At 48.4% G+C, this 14,116-nt stretch overlaps 1 protein-coding gene across 1 annotated transcript in view; it reads left to right on the top strand.

Moving 5' to 3' along the window:
• Positions 1–2,075: 2,075 nt before the first annotated feature.
• Positions 2,076–14,116, top strand: part of LARP4B (La ribonucleoprotein 4B) — a 106,501-nt gene continuing 94,460 nt past the window's right edge. The window contains exons 1-2 of the mRNA XM_042990915.1: positions 2,076–2,197; positions 5,111–5,225. The gene's annotated coding sequence lies outside the window, so the exon portion shown is untranslated. The remainder of the gene's footprint in view (positions 2,198–5,110; positions 5,226–14,116) is intronic.

The raw sequence follows: 14,116 nt of genomic DNA, 5'->3' as shown, positions 1-14,116 counted from the left end.
CCACACCTGCCCGCCACCGCGGCCTGGCCTGAGGCACCAGGGTCGGCCCAAAGCCAGGCGCTGCCTGTCAATCATCGGGACAGAAACTGGCCCCTGCCTGGTCCCTGAGCCTGGCCTGACAGGCCACCTCAGAAGAGACAAAGGCTCCTTTCAAAGTCCAGTGAAGTGTTTTGCACTCGAGACCCTGGTCCGCAGATCAGGTTGTATCACATTGTTCTGGAGGCTTCTAACCACGGCAAATGTCCCCACGTCCTACCGATCCGGCCTCGGGCCTTCTCTGGCCTGGCCAGGCCCTGGCTCGATTGGCAGCCCGAGTTCTTCATGGTGTCTGTGCCCGTTTCTTTGGACGCTGCCTACCTTTCCGTAAGTAAGCCTTGCTTGCTTTGTGGCTGGGAGACCCTGAACTTCTTAGTCAAAAGTAAATCCACATCACAAACCCTTCAGTCGTTCTAAGATCATGCGACCACAGCTACTCCTTCTGTACTCGTGCCGGCGAACCCTGTCCACCAATTCAGGAAACCCCACGAACACCTCTCATGAGTGGGATGCTATGGGTGATTTAAAACACATAAGACACACTCTATGCCACCTGGAGGCTCGAGTCTGGCAAGGGAAATAAGGTATTTTGGGGTGACCGCCACGAAGGAGACAGAGAGACGGCTGCGTTCGTGATGTTTACGGCCGCTGGGAGGAATTCCTGCCCTGTCCAAACCCCTGCCGGTTCAGTTCAAAGCACATGGGGCCACGGCCACGGGCCCTGCATAGCTGAGGACGAGGGGAAACCAGGGTCTGGGAGGAGGGTGCGACCCAGCGTCCAGTGAGCAGTGCTCAGATCTGACCTAGGCGGACACCTCCCGGGAAAGGGCCACAAGAATATGGGTCAGGGCAGCAAAAAACAGACAGCGTGTGGTCCTTGAAACTGCAGGGAGGCGCTGTCACAAGTTCCCGGAAAGGAGGGGAGGAAAGGAGGGCCGGGGAGGGGAGGAAGACTGGCAGAGGGTGTCGCGGCGGGAGCCAAATAGGCCAGGTTTCTGGGCAAGACTGACTTCAGCAGGAAGTGGAGAGAGAGGCTGGGCCGAGGCCACTGCCACGCGGGGCTCAGATGAGCACTGGTCCCCGCACCCCACCCGCCTTGGCGCCACGCCTGGGCCCGGCCCCAGAATTTCTCACACACGGACTTCCATTTGAGCTGCTTTAGTGGAAAAGGAATCACGCACATGAGGGGAAGTGAGTAGAAACCACTGAGAACAGTATAGAATAAACACAGTTGAACATGGGCGGTGGCACATGTGGCCGTGTACTTGAAGATGTTCATACAAAGTGGTGGGAGGGAATCCATCCAGCAGCCCCCAGACCCCAGCTCACTTTCCACCCTCCATCCTGCCAGCGCCAGTCATTGCTCAAACACAACGGATCCTTTCTCCCTGACATCACTTTGCGCTGGTTAGGAATCAGTTCTAAATATGAAGGGGTCCATCGCAGGCTGCTGAGAGGGGCTGCGGAGGGGTGGCTGGGCGTGACCAGGGCCTGGCGAGTAGGCCACCTGGCCTGACCCTGGCCTGTGAAACTTCTGCGTTCAACACACGGCGCTGCGCAGTGAATGAACTCGTGAAGGATCAGATCCCCGAAGCCCAGAGCTAACCGTCAAAGCAGCACGCGCAACACGTTAACGATCGCGGTCAGAGGCAGGTAAGGTGTGAGCGCCACTTTGAAGGATGGGTGAGATCTGGAAAATCTGAAGAGGTAAAGTAGGGCTGAGCGTCCGCGTGCGGTGGGGTCAAGGTGGGGTAATGCAGTGCTTCCGGCGGGTGTGGGGTGGGGCGGTGGGGGCGGGGCTAAGGTAGTACTTCTGGGAGGGTTTGGTGGGGGGCAAGGTGGTGTAAGGTGGTACTTCCGGGAGTGTGGTGGGGGGAGAGGTGGGGTAAGGTGGTACTTCCGGGAGTGTGGTGGGGGGGAGAGGTGGGGTAAGGTGGTACTTCCGGGAGTGTGGTGGGGGGGGGAGAGGTGGGGTAAGGTGGTACTTCCGGGAGTGTGGTGGGGGGGGGGAGAGGTGGGGTAAGGTGGTACTTCCGGGTTTCTCTCGTTTCGCTGAGCGTAGCTGGAACTGCGGACATCCTGCTCGTCTTCCTAACTCGTCATCTCAGGTCCCTGTCAAGGGCGGCAGACGTGGGGCGAGGGCGGGCTGTGTGTGGACAGAGTGAGTGCTCGCCTCCTGCCCGCCTCCGGCGACCCTCTCTGCTTATCAGACGAGGCGAGATGCCGCCTTGTTTACAGGGGGAGTTAACCTAAGGGGAAACGTCTTGGGGAGCAGATGAGGCCAGACCTTTTGTCTCATACAAGTGAGATGTGAGCAAAATTTTAACGACCAGGGGGCAAACCAGGGTCTCTAGGAGTGCTTCTGCTACTGGGCTTAAACATCCGGCAGAATGCCCCTGTGTTATCGCTAAGGGCCTTGAGAAGTTGCTTCTTCCAGTGACAGCTCAGGGAGGTCACCCACCATGAAACAAAATGCCCTTCCTCCTTCCTGCTTTGTTAAGTGAGCACGGATGAGTCATTCAACCTTTGAGCCCGTTTCTTGAACTGAAATACAGTTAACGGGTGAGGATAATCCCGCCCTTTTGATTTCACAGCATTGATACGATGGGCAAAGGAAAGATGTGTGCACGAACACTACCTACCTCACTGCAGGAACTTCAGAGAATAGTCAAAGCTTCAGCAAGTTAGTCCGTACCAATTTCAAGTGATGCGGTCCTGGAGCGTCCCTCACTGCCACGCCATCAAGCCTCATGGGGAAAGCAAGCACTTTGCAGCAAATAGTAGCGCCTCCAGCCCAGACATTTCCACTGCCACAGCCTACCAAACATTTCAAGTTAACTCCAATTCTACATAATCTCTTCCAGGAGACAGAAGAGGAGGGGACATCTCTCAATTCATTTCGTGAAACAAGTATTTCACGGGCTAGTATCCTCCCGATATCAAAATCAGACGAAGACAGTACAAACAAAACAAAACACAACAAAACCCCCAAAGCCCTCTAGACCTCGTAAATATAAATGCCAAACTTCGTAACAAAATGCCGTATAGAATTCAGCATTTGTAAAAAATTCTATACCGGGACCAGGTTTATTTCTAACCCTCCGTCTACCCCTCTTATTGATGGCACTTATTTTTGGCACATTTTGTCTTCTGATTATTTACCATGTTGTTACACGTTGTCTGGTTCATAAATGTCTCCTCTAACCCCCAAAGACTGCAATATCTTTGAGAACATAGCCTGTATCATATGTAGTATTTCTTTTGTTTACCTACAAAAATAGAAGCATTTTGCTGTGCACCCTTTAACAAATAACATCATACTCAAGATCAAAATAGGGGCTTTACAGGTGTTCATCGAATGGTCCCGTTTTTTGGGGAGGAAGGGGGAGCGTATCAAGAAAAGCCACATCCACCTGCATTTAAGCAAATATGCTAGGATATGGTGATCTCAAGACAAGGAATTCTAATTTTTTTAATTAAAAAAACTTTAAGTTTATGTATTTAATTTGAGAGAGACAGAGACAGTGCAAGTGGTGCACTCTCTCATAGGGAGAGAGAATCACAAGCACAGAGCAAGCCGCACTCGGGACTCAAACTCACAAACCATGAGATCATGACCTGAGCTGAAATCAAGACTCGGATGCTTAACTCACTGAGCCACCCAGGTGCTCAACAGAATTCTAATTTCAAGCAGACCTAAAATAACCTGTATCTGGGAAGCCTGGGTGGCTCAGCAGGTTGAGCGTCTCTCTCTCTCAAAATAAGTAAATAAACTTAAAATAAAATAACCTGTATCTTCATCAGTAAAGGTTATATAACCAGAGTTGTACTGACAGAACACATTAATGTCTTTGGGGAGAAGTGAAGCTATTGTTCTCTGAGTAAAGGTATTACAACTAACTGAATTTTATCAGAGAGCAATATATTAAGCCTGGTTAATTTTTTTAAATGTCTATTTATTTATTTTGAGAGAGAGAGAGAGAGAGAGAGAAAGGAACATGTGTGCATAAGCAGGGGAGGGGCAGAGAGAGGAAGAGAGAGGGAGGGAGAGAATTCCAAGCAGGCACTGAGCTGTCAGTGCAGAGCCCAACACAGGGCTCGAACCCAGGAACCATGAGATCATGACCTGAGCCGAAGTCAAGAGTCAGACACTTAACCTACTGAGCCCCGCAGGTGCCTACGTCTGGTTGATTCTTTATGTAGAAAACTACTTGTCTTCCACTTTGTTATGCTAAGGAAGGTACAGCAAATAAGTTTCCACGGAGTGAAATATGAAATTTCCACGATGGGATTTGCACGCCCTGGGGCTGTGGAAAATGCGCAGACGCTGGAATTCTCGTCTGCAGTCTACTCACTGGCATGGGAATGTTGGGCATATGATTGTGCATCTCTGGGGTTCACCTTTAATAGATGTGGTGACTTACACTCCAGTGTCCTTGTGGGGATAGGAGATCCTGCATGTGAGAAACACCTGACGCATCCGAAGTGGCAAAGAAATGCTATTGATAATTATTAATATGATTGCATAAAAGCACTTTGGATGGCTGGACAGAAGTCTGTCATGTGGACAGAAATGACAGAGGACAGCCACAGAGCAGCTCGCCCAACTTGCACAGGGCTCCCCACTCTCTCATGGTGCTCGCTCAGTCCTCCCCATTGAGGAAACCTCTCTCCTTTCTCCCTGCCCTCACTGCCTCATACTGCCATTTCTTTTCCCTTCGTGATGTCACAGCCAAACGTCTCGAAACAATGGTGTGTGGCAGAGACCTCCAGCTCAGGCCGTGGACACAGCAGTTGAGTGTTTGTCTCTACAGAGTAAATCCACCCGGTTCACACACGTACGGTAACCGTCTGCACTACAGATGAAACCAAGAACCGACAGAATCATATACTTATAAATTTCAAATCGAGGCAGAAAGATTTGCAAATTAAGATATAATTTACAGCTATGCAATTAAGCCATATTTTTCCAAATATGGTTCCAAACTCAGCCTTTACACATAGTGAATTATACATGCGTGTATGGGGAGTTATTAGTTTGTGTTATTCACTTTTTTAAATTATGCTGTTTCAGATGCTTTGGAAAAGCAAAGAGCCCCAGGAGCAGTGTGAAAGCCAAGGAACAAGCTTCCGTTCCCTCACCCTCACTCGGTTCAGCTGTGCACCAGTCAATGGCAGTTGTGACCACGGTGAGTCACAAATTGATTTAAATATCGCAACTAGAATGAACAAAAGTAAAGCATGATAGAGGACATCAGAGAACACTGCACAAAGTAGGATAAATAGTACTTCGTGAAGCTTTAAAAAATTGTGGCAAGATATATATAAAATGTGCCATTTTAACCATTTTGAAGTGACGTTAACCACATTGATAGTGTTGTGCTACCATCACCAATATTTCATGAGACTCTTGCTGCGTGTGTGTGTGTGTGTGTAGTGGGCTGTGATATAAAATGTATTTCTTTTTTTTTAGAGGCCTGAGCTTGGGTGGCTCAGTCGGTTAAATGTCTGACTTCGACTCAGGTCATGATATCACAGTTCATGAGTTTGAGTCCCAGATCGGGCTCTGTGCTGACAGCTCGGGGCCTGGAGCCTGCTTCAGATTCTGTGTCTCCCTCTCTCTCTGCCCCTCCTCCACTCTTGCTCTGTTTCTCTTTCTAAAATAAATAAATATTAAAAAAATAAAATGTATTTCTTTTTTTTTTTAAATAGACTTTTTTTTTTAAGTGTATTTATTTATTTTTAAGGAGGGAGAGGCAGAGAGAGAGGATCCCAAGCTGGCTCTGTGCTGTCAGTGTAGAGCCTGACTGGGGGCTCAGTCCCGCCAACCGAGACTGTGACCTGAGCTGAAATCAAGAATTGGATGATCAACCGACTGAGCCACCCAGGCGCCTCTAAAATGTATTTCTTACTGTGTGTCATGGTGTTTGTAAAAAGCATGAAAACTCTGCATTAGCTCACTTTTCATGTATGTAAAATAATGGGAAGGGCATTAACTATGAGACTTCAGTGGAACCCGAGTGGTAGAGAAACCCTCTACACCTAAAGATGAGGAGAAGATTCTAAACAAAAGTGTAAATTCAGATATTTGACCTAATGAAAGATTTGAAATGCGTATTTGTGTCTGTGTGTGTGTGTCCCACATTTGTTCACCCGATGGGTACGTGGGTGTTGTGCTCTGAGAGTAACACCCCCAGAGTTGGGCGGGGGGAAGGTCACCAAGTGTCATCCTTTGAAACCGAAGGTGAAAACGATGGACAGAAAGTGCCTGCTAGGTGGCAGCTCCCAACTGCAGTAACTGTCCCTGTCACCAAGGAGACCCAAGTGTTTCACTGAGTGGATTAAGGAAACAGTGTTTCCTACATCTAATCAGAGTGACTAAAATATATCCAGAGGAAAACACCATTGTGATAATGCCAATGTATGGAAAAGTATAATTCACCCAACTCTGGCATGTGGTATCTAAGGTTATAAAGTTGTCAAAACAAACAGACAAAGAAACAAAAATAGCTGTCACCATGGAATCCAGAAAAAAAAAAAGGTACAAGTGATAAGAATTCCCTGTCTGCTGCATTTGCTGTATGTAGTGAATGGTGTTAGAAATAAAGGCAGCTCTGGGGCACCTGGGGGGCTCAGTCCGTTAAGTGCCCAACTTCAGCTCAGGTCACGATCTCACGGTTTGTGGGTTCGATCCCCATATCGGGCTCTGTGCTGGCAGTGTGGAGACTGTCTGGGATTCTCTCTCTCTCTCCCTCTCTCTCTGCCCCTCCCCCCCCTTTCTGTCTCTCTCTCTCTCTCTCTCAAAATAAATAAATGAACTTAAAAAATAAATAAAGGTAGCTCACTAAGAATTGACAGAAGCTTATAGGAGGCTGGTGAGTGAGTTAGCAAAGTTGGGATGATCTCTGTTCAGCAAGCATTCACTAATACCAGTCACTGTGACAAATGGTGAAGGTGCAAATTCTAAGATCAAGCTCCTGCCTTTGCGAAGTTTATAATAAGCCAAAGATAAAGTGCACCCATAAGTGGGGTTTCTGTGCCTCACAGTGAGAGCTGTGTTGCAGGTTCACCCCGCGTGGGGCGGGAGCATGAATGATGACCTGATCAGCTGGCAGTGGGTTGGAGGCGGGTATTCCGGGAAGTCTTCCTGGAGGAGGTCAAAGCGTCTGAGTTACGTCTTGGAAAGAATGGATGAGTACTGGCCAGAGGAAGAAGGGAGAGACAGAAGGGGAAACACACAGAGGTGCGGGTGGTTTAGTGTGCTCAGGGAAACTCTGGCTGGTTCCACGATCGGGGAGGGGAAATTTCAAGCCCCATCAGGTGGTTGTGGTTAATGTTTAAAAATGGAGCCTATTGTTACTTGGGGGCTCCCCTCTTCACAACAGGGGGGGCATCTTTGAGGACTGGGTGGGGGGTCTATTTCACAAAACAATGAGGCAGAGAGTCTTCATTAGAGAAATTTGCGAGGGGACACGCCCACTTGTCTGCAGACTTGTGTGCGCAACCGCGGGCACCTGGCGCCACCTGTGCTCAGCCTTAGTGAAGGGGCGGGGCCCCCAGCTCCAGGCGGGATGAGGCTCACCGAGGCAGGGGAATGACTGCCTGGAACACAGGCAGCACTGTCTAGACAGTGGCTCTCTCTCCCCTTGGAGGGATGCCTCTCATTTCTTCAGAAGTTGAGTGTTCAGGAATATCGGGTTAAAAAGAACATCTACTTTGCCAGGTCTGCGAGATTAAAATGTTCCTAAGTTAATAATAAAAAACAAATGCTTATTAAGTCTAGTTCTCTGCCTGAAACATCCAAGCTGGGAAGTGTCTTCAGAATGTCTGTGTCTCGTCAAGTCCTTCCTTGTATGAAGCCACAGGCAGACAATCATGGCGAAGTGCAGTCTTTTCCCGGGCCTGGACTGATACTTGGGCCTTTTAGCACTCGGTGGGGCCGCTGTCCCAGAAGGGAATAGCATGAGTCTAGGCTGTGGGTCCAGGCGGCACCCTCCGCCACCTGGGCTTACTTCCAAGGGAGACCCAAATCCAACCGCAGAGGCCTTGAAGGGCCAGCCTAGGTCATCATTGCGTGTCTTCACGCAGGAGCCAGCCTGAGGATGTCACAGAGCATGCTGCCTAACCTTCTCGAGAGAGAGTCCCTCTTTCCAGAATTCTGTACTCAGGTAACCTGCACCTCCCTTGCGGCCCCTCAGGGGTATGACTCTCCCTTCCCCTCACTCCTTGCCCTGAGGCCTCCCCCTGCTAGGCTGGCACCTGCTGGCATGCCCACCCACTCTCCCAGCCTTCCCAGCTTGGAGACCCAGGGGTCTCGCCCAGGACCCTCTTCTCTAGCCAGAAGGCTGTGGCATGCCCCGGGAGGCAGTCCTTGGCTTTCACTGCATTTGACTAGTACCTGTTCATGGAATATGCAAGATCTCTTCACCATGTTTTTATTATCATGGGGAATTTAAAACACATGCAGAAGAGGGGGGGCGTTTCAAGAACCCTCATCGTTGGAGCACCTGGGTGGCTCAGTCAGTTAAGCAGCCGACTTCGGCTCAGATCATAATCTTGTGGTCTGTGGGTTCAAGCTCCACGTCAGGCTCTTTGCTAGCAGCTCAGAGCCTGGAGCCTGCTTCGGATTCTGCGTCTCCCTCTCTCTCTGCCCCTCCCCTGCTTGCTCTCTCTCTCTCTCTCTCTCTCTCTCTCAAATAATAAACATTAAAAATTTTTTTTTTTTTAAAAAGAGCCCCAATCGTGAGGCATCCATTACGGAGCTTCAACAATTTTCAACTCACCAGCCTGTCCCATTATTTCTTATATACTCCTACTGACCACTTTAGATGGTTTTGAAGCAAATCCTGGACATAATATCATATCATTCACCAATGCATCCATATCTCTAAAGGAAAAATCTCCATTTGAAGAGTTTCAAACTCACAGACAAGTTGTGACCGCTTACATATTCTACACCTAGATTTACCAGGTGTATTTCTGTGTATGTGTGTGTGTGTGCATCTCACTAAAGCATCTGAGAGAAACTTGCAGAGACCTTCACCTGTCACCCCTAAATACTTCAGTTTATATCTCCTATGACCAAAGAGATTCTCTTACACAGCCGTGAAACAAGTTAATAAATCATTCCAATTCAGGACACGTAACCTTGCTGATAAGACTGGGATAGAGGCCATACTGGAGTTCTGTGTCCATCATAGCAAATGTCACTGTGATCGAGCACCTGGCCTAGAGTTACACACTGCATTCACTTGCATATCTCCTCTGTTGCCTTTAGTTTGGAAAATCCCTCAACCTCTCGCTGTCATTCCTGACCTTGATATTTTTGAAGATAATGGACATCTTAATTTTTGAGTTTGTAGGCCACCATTACTGGGAAAGCCAACTTTCAACTTGAGTCAGATGGGGTCCGCCATATGTATCCAGTATAAGAACATCCTTTCCCCCTTTGAAATTACTTAAGTGTAAGTAATTGATAAGCTGTGAAATGGCAACATGACCTGTTCCTCAACAACCTTCCCCCAATGATTTTAGCCTTTACCGATGATTCCTGCCAGAATATACCCCATGACAGCTCCAACATGGTCATGTTTCACTTTATTAGTCAGAATTCTACCATAAAGGAAAGCTTTCCCTTTTCCCTCCTCATTGCTGGTATATTTTTTACTTACCCATTATTTGGTATTTCTTAGTACAAACTCATGCATTCTTTATTTCTCCCAATGTATTCTAATGTATTACCGGTATTTTTCATTGTGATAGTTCCACCTAATTTGACTAAGCTAGTTCCTTATTGTATTTTTATTTTGGTGGCTTTTGGGGGCCAGAGAGCCACCAAAGCTTAAAACCTTTTTTGAATCCCCTCTTACCTCAGAATAAAATCTCCACTCACTGTGAAATCCTAAGTGAACCACAAAGACCCCTGAGATTCTTCCTTGTTTGCCCCTCCAGGCTCTTGTGCCTTCCACCCACCTTATCAACTAGGCTTTTTGCTTTGTCAGGTCAAATACTTCTGTTCTGATCCGGACTGGCCTTCTGCTCCCTGCTGGGATGCTTATCAGCAGCTTCTCTATTCTGGTCTCTTTGGCCTTGGCTTACTTATCACTTTCTCTGATTCCTCCTCCAAGCTGTCTCTGGCCACTTCTGTGCTTGCTCTCTGGGTACATAGTAACCTTCTCCCTCTTTATCCTTTCATGTCTGTTCACCTGCTTCCTGTGCTGTGCTGCTCTGTGCTGTCTCCCCAGCACTTAGCACAGCCCCTGATGGGGAGCAGGTACCTGGTGAGTTCTTGTTTACTTAAGAATAAGTGAATAGTTCTAAATTATTTGGAATAAAGTTTGAGCAGTGTGCTTAAGCCACAATGAGCTTGCTAACATATGTAATTTTCAATGATGATATACACAATAAAGAAAAAGTGTTTATTTTTTCACAGGAAATGTTGGGAGAATAAAAGAAAAAAATGTTCTCAGATACTGAAATTCAGGCCTTTAAGAAGAGAAAAGTATCTTGTTTTTTTCTGTTGGTTAATTCAACAGACATTCATTAAGGAGGTACAATGCCACCCCACACACATGGGGCTAGATATCATACATGGTTTCTGCCCTTGTGCAACTGACCACTGTTGGGGTTGGCTGGCGTGTAAATGGCAAGTTCTAGCAGCTTTGATAGATGAGTAAGAGTGCTATGAGGACCCAGAAAGGAAGCCAACTGTCTCAGAGGAAAAGATTTAAATGGTTGACATTTGAACTGTACCTTGAAAATGAAGCTAGATTTTACCAGAAGTGGAAGAGACAAGGGACACTCCAGGCAGAGGAAAATGCATGCAGATGGAGGGCACTGAAGAAGCCATGTGCCCAGAAGTGAAATGAGGCTCCGGGCTCAGCTCTGCAGGCAGCAGACGCCTGGGAGCCAGGCTCCTCCTCCTCCACTGTTTAACAGGATTGTCAGGAAAGTGTGTCCTACAGTGTAAAGCCTGTACTGTATTCGTGACTACAGCCGGTGACATCCCAGTGTCTTAAGAAATGCTTGTCATGTGGATGTGATGAAGGTCAGGTGTCTAACTCTGGGGCAGGAAGAGATGTATGGGGACCAATCTGTGAAGGCTGGTCCATGAAACACAACTTGGACTTCCCCTCAAGGGCCGACAATCAGGGGAGGAGGATGAGGAGGCTCTTTAAGGAGACATGTGTTGGCACAATGGGTGGTAGAGTGAGTATATAGGAAAAAGATTGGCCACTGTGCTATTGAAAGAAGTCAGGAGAGAGGTAATAGCAAGCAAAACCTTCCTAAGGGGGAGGAATTATTTCTTAGGTAGGATAGGTAGAACTTGTAATGGTGTGACATGGGAAGTGAGAGGGTACATGGGCTGCGATATTTATGCTAACATGTTTTTTAAAAGTGATTTTTTCTAAGCAGAGATGCCATAAAAATGTGTTTTAGGTTATAACCTCACATTCCAGGGTGAAAATGGATGTTTCTTTTGAAACACAGGTCAAAAAAATCATAGGGGAACAAAAAAACAGTTTTTCTTTTATTTTGTAAATTTAATTTTATTTGTTTTTAATTCCAACACAGTTCACACAGTGTTATATCAGTTTCAGGTGTACAACATAATAATTCAACAGTTCTTCTTGATAAGTGTACTCTTAATCGTCATCACTTATTTCCCCCATCCCCCACCCACTCTCCTCTGGTGACCATCAGTGTGTCCTCCACAGTTAAGCGTCTGTTCCTTGGTTTGTCTATGCCTCTTTTTTTCCTTTGCTTATTTGGTTTCTTAAATTCCACATGTGAGTGAAATCCTGTGGTATCTTTCTCTTATTTCACTTACCATTATACTGTCTAGCTCCATCCACGTTGTTGCAAATGGCAAGATTTCATTCATTTTTATGACTGAGTAATATTCCATTGTGTATATACACCGCATCTTCTTTATCCATTCATCGGTTGATGGACACTTGGGTTCTCTCCATAGTTTGGCTATTGTTGATAACACCGATACAAACATCAGGGTGCACATCTCCCTTTGAACTAGTGTTCTCACATTCTTTGGGTAAATACCTAGGAGTGCGATTGCTGGATTGTAGGGTAAATTCTATTTTTGACTTTTGGAGGCAACTCCATACTGTTTTTCACAGCAGCTGCACGAGTTTGCATTCCCACCAACAACGGTGCATGAGGGTTCCCTTTTCTGCGTCCTCACCAGCACCTGTTGTTTCTTGTGTTGTTGATTTTAATCATTCTTTTTTTCAAGTTTGTTTATTTATTTTGAGAGAGAGAGAGAGAGAGAGCGGGGGAGGGGCAGAGAGAGGGAGAGAGAGAATCCCAAGCAGGCTCCATGCTGTCGGGAACCATGAAATGATGGCCTGAGCTGAGATCAAGAGTCCCGTGCTGAACCAGCAGAGCCACACAGGCACCCCGATTTTAGCCATTCTGACAGGGGTGAGGTGATATCTACAAAAAGCATTTTGATCGAGGAAGGATCACACAATGTGAGTACGAAATAAGAGATGTCATGTCAACATGAAGTATCCCTGTATCACTTAGGTTCCTGGTTTTTTCTGTAATTCAGGAACTTATCTGTGTACCGTAATGTCTGCCTGAATGTAGACATAAGCAAGATGGTGAAAGCGTAATTCACCGTCTTTAGGGAATTCTTGACTGGTCCAAGGAGGTCCACGTCACCGGGCCTAGGGGTGAGTTCAGCAGCAGAGAGGAGGGGCCTGAGTCCAGAACATTACAGGAGCAGTTATGCACATAGAGCCCACCTGAGAAAGGCTCCCCCGCCTGCCCCACCGGTGCTCTTGGGAAGTGTGTTTTGCTTTTGTTTTTTGTGTTTTAAGTTTATTCTGAGAGGGAGAGAGTGTGAGTGAGCAGGGCAGGGACAGAGGGACAGAGAAAATCCCAAGCTGGTTGTCACACCCCACACAGAGCTCAAACCCTGGACCTGAGCTGAAATCAAGGGCTGGGTGCTCGAGACTGAGCCCCCGGGCTTTAAAGGCTACACTTAGTGCTTTCAGTGTTGGAGGGAATTTCAGTCCTCGGAGGTTTTTATTTTTAAAGTCTTGCTATGAAGGGGCATCTGGGTGGCTCAGTCGGTTAAGCGTCAGACTTCGGCTCAGGTCATGATCTCACAGCTTGTAAGTTCGAGCCCCGCATGGGGCTCTGTGCTGACAGCTCAGAGCCTGGAGCCTGCCTCGGATTCTGTGTCTCCCTCGCTCTCTGCCCTTCCTTTGTTACTTCTCTCTCTCTCTCAAAAATAAACATTAAAAAAAAAAAAAAAAGTCTTGCCGTTAATATCACTATGTAGTGTGCAAGCTCCTTAGAGCCGGGAGGTGACATGGTCACACAGCAAAGTGCACCCAACACCAGGGCCTGAGGACGCGCCGGGCCCTGAGGACGCGGAAGTCCAAGCGCACACCTGCATGCACACGTCCCTCCGCAGCACGAATGGGAAGCACAGGTGCAGGGACAGGCTGGGCAGTGACCAGAAAACACCTTCAGTACGTGTGAACTCCTGTAATGGGACTAATTCAAATGTCCACGTCCATACGTCCATACGATCAGTGCTCAGTAGGGAGCCGGCTTCAAGGAGGTGAACACACTTGTCTTCCGTCCCCGCACCACGGGTGTGGGTGGGTGACACAATGTGACTCGAGACCCGAGAGAGCCCGCAGCACGGAGCTGACGCCCAGCGCCCCGGGGCTCTCTGGGGCCCAACCTGCGCCTGGGCGGACCGGGCGGGAGCGGGGGGAGAAGTGGTGTGTGGGTGTGTCTGTTCAGGCACTGAGGGGCAGGGGTCTGCGGGCGCGGTCGCCATCCCAGGGTGAGGGGGAGGCCGGGTCGCGGTCCTAGGGTGAAGGGGGGACGGGGTCGCGGTCCCGGGGTGAGGGGGGGACGGGGTCGCGGTCTCGGGTGAGGGGGTCGGGGGTCGTGGTCTTGGGAGGCGGGGACCGGGGTGCCGGGAGACGGCCATCTGCTAGCAAGGCGGAGGTCGCAGGACTACGCTACGGCGCCGCCTCCTCAAGTCGCAGCGGGGGCGGTGGGGACCGAGGGGACGGAGGGGCGGGGCGGGGTTGCG

The sequence above is a fragment of the Panthera tigris genome, chromosome B4 (genome assembly GCF_018350195.1).
Source record: "Panthera tigris isolate Pti1 chromosome B4, P.tigris_Pti1_mat1.1, whole genome shotgun sequence".
NCBI classification, from domain to species: Eukaryota; Metazoa; Chordata; class Mammalia; order Carnivora; family Felidae; genus Panthera; species Panthera tigris.
Note: the sequence above shows the minus strand (reverse complement) of the source record. Positions and strands in the feature narration are given on the sequence as shown.